The sequence below is a fragment of the Macrobrachium rosenbergii genome, chromosome 20 (genome assembly GCF_040412425.1).
Source record: "Macrobrachium rosenbergii isolate ZJJX-2024 chromosome 20, ASM4041242v1, whole genome shotgun sequence".
In the NCBI taxonomy this organism is placed as follows: Eukaryota; Metazoa; Arthropoda; class Malacostraca; order Decapoda; family Palaemonidae; genus Macrobrachium; species Macrobrachium rosenbergii.
In genome coordinates, this window is record NC_089760.1 from 16,687,501 (window position 1) to 16,693,598 (window position 6,098).

General features: G+C 35.2%; 1 protein-coding gene across 3 annotated transcripts in view; it reads right to left on the minus strand.

The window, feature by feature from the left end:
• The window catches only part of LOC136849080 (uncharacterized), a 1,041,516-nt gene extending 1,035,845 nt beyond the window's left edge, over positions 1–5,671 (minus strand). For all 3 annotated transcript variants that reach the window (XM_067122009.1, XM_067122007.1, XM_067122010.1), the window contains exon 1: positions 4,568–5,671. The gene's annotated coding sequence lies outside the window, so the exon portion shown is untranslated. The remainder of the gene's footprint in view (positions 1–4,567) is intronic.
• Positions 5,672–6,098: the final 427 nt, after the last annotated feature.

Consider the following 6,098-nt stretch of genomic DNA (forward strand, 5'->3'; position numbering starts at 1 on the left):
AGCACTAAACTACTGATACCAATCTCTTTTATCTTAAACGTACTTTCTCGCTCAAAAAAATGTCAGGACCATTCTGTTCCAACATCCTTGCACTCCATCTATTCATAAGTTTATATGCCTTCCTCTCTCCCTTCTCCCAACATTTTCACTAACCTAGGACTCTCCATTCTCTCCACATAACCAAAGCACCATGGAATACTATAATCCATTTTTTCGCCCATGCTAGAATTTTTATTTCTTCATTTTTATAACAATAACTCACCCTTTCAGTCATTCTTACTCCACATATATTAGGCAAACAATTAATTTCGACAACGTCAACTTTTCCTATAATTTGCATTCAACGTCCATATGTCACTCCTAACAAGGGCAACTGGATTAATAGAATCAAATAGAATACAGAAATTTAGGCCAAAGGCCAAGCGCTGGGACCTATGAGGTCATTCAGCGCTGAAACGGAAACTGACAGTTAAAAGGTTTGAAAGGTGTAACAAGAGGAAAAAGTTAAGTATATCTTAGTTTAACCAGACCACTGAGTTGATTAACAGCTCTCCTAGGGCTGGCCCGAAGGATTAGATTTATTTTACGTGGCTAAGAACCATCTGGTTACCTAGCAACGGGACCTACAGCTTATTGTGGAATCCGAACCACATTATGACGAGAAATGAATTTCTATCACCAGAAATAAATTCCTCTAATTCTTCATTGGCCGGTCGGGGAGTCGAACGCTGGTCCAACAGCGTGCTAGCCGAGAGCTCTACCCACCCCTCCAATGAAGAACTTTGTAACAAGAGGAAAACCTCGCAGCTGCACTATGAATCAATTGTTAGGAGAGGGTAGAAAGTAAGATTAAAGAACAAGAATATGAACGGAGGTACAGTAAAATGAATGAGAGGGATTGCAGTTAGGGACCGAGAGGACGCTGCAAGGAACCTACGGGGAACTGGGTTAATGCCCCTTTCACGTCTTCCATCTTGGGCTTCCCAAAACACTTAGATTTTCAACCTTTTGAAGAGATCCTGCTATCTCTTCAATTCCACGTGACTTACCTTTTATCTCATCCTACTATCATCCCATACCTGTAAGCCCAAAAACTCACGTGAATCAATTGCTTCCATTCCTCCCCTTCCATACTAACATTCGGTGTTCTATCTTCCCGATTTCAATTTACTCTTATAGCCTTCCTCAACTTCATCGCAACTTTCAACTCGCTCTTCTTACCAAAACTTTCCAGAGTTTCTTTCTCTGTACCATGTTCTTTTCACTCTGGCAAGAATGCATTTAGAAATCAACAGTTTGATGATGACTGGTTAAATATAACAAGTCCGAATGGCATCGTTACATTTCATATAATTACTTAGTATTCCAAGTGAAAATTTATTTACCTACCAAAGGTTTCTCCCTAAAATACATGCTGTATCTATTGATAATACTACCCAGTTGAGAGACTATAAAAATGTGTTCGTAGATCCACAATTAAATATTACATACCTATGCCTAAGTGAACGCTTTGAAACAAGTTTCGGATACACACCTCATGAAGGATGCTTTTAAAGTATTTTCCATATTTTTGCGTAATTTGTAACAAATCTCACAAAGTAGCAGAGAAAACGAGTAGTTATCAACATTTTCTAGAGACCATGTCCCACGTAAAACTAGGAACTGATGAAAATTACTACATGTGAAACCTGTCGTTTGGGGGATTCCGTTTCCACTATATTTTGCTTTTCGTTTTTTCAGATATATCCATTCCCTTCCTATTATTTACCTTGTTTTCCCATTATCCTCCGTTTTCATTTTCTGAGCGATACCTATGAGATGTCTTCATAAGGTGGTGTCACATGAAAGTTTTTCTTGTATTTTTTTTTATGACGTGATACCAACAGTAACACCAAACGGTGTACATGCTGTCATATGGGTAAAATCGCGTCTGCCATAGTGTGTGTGTGTGTGTGTATATATATATATATATATATATATATATATATATATATATATATATATATATATATATATATATATATATATATATATATATATATATATATATATGTACATATATACATTGAATGACTGATTATAGCTACTAAGACTGGCGTCACAAAACCTAGGTTATTGACGCCGTAATAAATTAGAAAAGGAAATTTAAAAAATAAATAAATAAACAACTTTAAAAGTAGTTTCATATGACAAATATCTAAACACACACACACACACACACATACATATATATATATATATATATATATATATATATATATATATATATATATATATATATATATATATATATATATGTGTGTGTGTCTGTGTGTGAGTGCGTGTGTGTTTACTGTAAAATCATATCTATTCACATATACTATCTATACATACAATCTGCATATGTGTACAATTTAAAATTCATTGAGGAGGCCCGCCTCCCTAACAAAGATGCACAACTGCTCCATATTACAATCCGCACCGAGAATTGTAGCGAGGATATAATGTCCTTCCTTGTCGCGTCCCCAGGACAGGAACCTACTGTATGTCTCAAATTCCCAAGACTGGGACATTTGACCAGCAAATGCCTCACAGTCAAGGGAACAATACAGTCATCGCAAAATGGAGGATTTTGAGACATCGAGAACCCATAAGTGAGTCTTGTATGTCCAGTTCTCAACCTGCACAACATCGTTTAGGCCTATATATATATATATATATATATATATATATATATATATATATATATATATATATATATATATTTGTTTACAATCTGTACCTCATGTTACGCAGGAAGTTGCTAGTTTTCTGTAGATATGGCAGAAACACGGACTCTATAGGCCAGCATACGTATCCCACACTGAAAACTATTTAGTCCCATTAAAATCATTTAAAGAACATTTCGTTCTTAGAGTACATTATGTAATTCTGTATTAATTTGTAATGCTAATCATTATTTTCTCTCTTTTTTTCTGCTATGAGTTTCTGTCAAGTAGGGGAAGGCACTGTATTGGAAAACTATTCTTGACCTTACTTCCCAGGTAAACAAAGATGTAAATCTATGGTTATTGACAGTAGTTATGGCAATGTTGTTCCTTGTACTTCAGGAAGTAAACCTGTCAATAATGTCTCATATTCATATAAATTGCACCTGTTACAAAAATAGCAACAGGCCTGACAGTTTTCAAACAGTAATTTTTATCAGTTCAAAATTTTATGTGGAATATGGTATAGAATGTTAACAACTACATGTTTCTTCTAAAATTTAGTGTGCTTTTTTCCAACATACGTTAAAGTATATGGAAAATACTTAAAACACATTTTGCATGAAAATGTGTTATCCCAAACCCATTGCAAGACGTTGACTTTGGCAACCATGCTATTTACTTTTGTACTTAAGATTAATCTCTCTATTCGGTAGCATTGTTAACATGTGTTTGAGGATGAAATTTGGGTAATCAAATAAAATTTCATTCAGATCACCAAATAATTATATGAAATACAGCAAAACTATTCAATTCGAATATGTTACATTCAACCAATCATCAAGTTGCCGACCACTTCTAAGTGCAATTTCGCCACATTAAAAAATATTTTTATACAGAGTATAGTCTCTGCAGTTTCTTTTTACTCTTCAATTAACACTGCAACAAATACAAACATTAGCTACTCCGCTATCCCTTCACAGATCCTTTCCTTATACCTCTAACCTCCATCTCCTCCCTTGTCTCTAATTTCTCGTATTACTCAGTCTATACAATTATAAAAACCCATGGAAATATAACGTGCACGCACACGATTACAGTCTGAGCATAGCACATTCACCATCCTAGCACGAGCAGCACTGCACAGGCACAAGCAAGGACACTGCACGAGTACATTAACCTGAAATTAATTACCATGTACAGGAAATTCTCAAACATGGTTTATGCATAAAACAATGTGTACCCTAGTTTCAGGCCTTGTTGTATTCAAAACCAAATTACCATTCATTCTATACAACTTCGCAAACCTCCAAATTTTATCTCTATAATTTTTTTCATAATTTTCTTATAAGATTTTCTTTGGTCTCGAGTAGGCACAAACATAAAGCTTTCCCCCTTTACTTTCATACTTCTCAAAAGATTGTTTCTTGAACACTCGAGCCATACCATCCAAAATAGTCTAAGTGCACACTGCTCTTCCCCTAAAGTCCCAAGTTATTCAGCTTAGCTTACTTATGCAATCAAAATCATTCTGTACACCTTCCAACTTTTGAATCCCCATTCTCATCCCCTACCTCCTCTAAAATCAAAACCTCTATCTATTTATATCTGAGATATAATGAACAGATATAACACAGCATCAATCCACCTGCTCTCAATTACCCTAATTTAGCAAAACTTCTCACTTGTCAGTTTATATTTCCCAAGCGTACTTCACACAAACAATATATATATATATATATATATATATATATATATATATATATGTGTGTGTGTGTGTGTGTGTGTGTGTGTGTGTGTGTGTGTGTGTGTGTGTGTGTGTGGCTTAATTCATGAAATAACCCCCAAAACAGAGAACAGTATTTAAAGACCGCACTTACCGTATTTAAAGATCTTGCACTGGATATTTGAATTTCGGGCCATTCTTGGAAGGATGCAGTCGCGATTGTTCATGTTTTTGTAGCTTTCTTTATTTTCTATTTTTCTACTAACTTCACTGCAACAGCATGTGCTACTATGACAATTGAACTTCGCTATATATTGTATATATGTATAGGCCTATATACATGCAATTAAACGCTATTGTTTTACAGTTGTTGCAGTACTTAAGAATTTTTTCTTCGTAATCACTATAAACTAATACTTAGTACTAATACTTACTACTAGTTTATCACTGATTTTGGTGAATTCACTTTCAGATACGTAATAATTATCTGGAACTGTGCAAGAGTATGGCACTCTTCGAAACAAGGTTCGGTGCACAGTGCAGCATAACATTCGGGGCGATGGTAGCGAGGTCTTGGCGCTGCAGCTGACGACAGAATGCACGTCTGCATACAAAACATGCGCTCTGCAATCGCCGTTTCTATGATTCTGAAGCCTGCAACATTCGGCAGTGGCGGCCAGTAGCCTAAGGCGTTCTCCTTCAGAAGCTGATGTACCAGTTCTGTAACTGAATTCTGCTAGAGCGTATTTCTTGTCAGTTATGAACACAGAGAGTAGGCTATGTATGCATTCACCATGTAATATGAATCAAGTGAATAAAAGCTTCTTGTAACATCGTAAGAGTTTTGAGAGCACAGCCGAAATCAATACACCAGATTTACCCACTAATCTCATGTCTATGTTATAATCATAATTACCTTCATGCTCTGTGATCCGTTTACGTGTGCTGAGATCAACATTTGTCTGTGGACCTCCAAGAATATTGTGAATGGTCGGGAAAAGGCAACATCTATGATTCTATGGTACAATCTGGCGCAGAGGTTCCCGCATTGTGCAGCAAACTTTCGATTCCTGCTTCATTTTCTTCACTTCCCACTTTTTCCACGTAATCTTTTTCTTTATCACCATCGTCTAAATATTCTTCACTTTCGCTGTCTCCTCTCTGATCACTATAGCCCTCACGATTACGATGATGAGATGCGAAAAACGGAATGGAGAGTGAATACCATCGTCATTCCAAGTAAGTGTAACTACACACTGATAGTTACCAGATACTTCCAGAACAATATTTACACACAGGATCTTTGAAAGACGCGAAAATTTAAATATATACATATACAGTATATATATATATATATATATATATATATATATATATATATATATATATATATATAAAATATATATATATATAAAATGTCAAGTGACGTTAAAAACCCATATACTTAAAACTCATAGTTATGACGTCATAAAACGGGTCAAACAAGAAAAGGATAGCGAGAACGGTCTGTTACAGCTCTCCCTAAATGTAAGCCTCTGAATTCGAGATATAAATTATGTATGTATGAGCGGAAATAAACGTATATCCTCTTTGGCCGAGAAGTTTAGGTTGAGAGTATATATATATATATATATATATATATATATATATATATATATATATGTATATGTGTGTGTGTGTGTGTG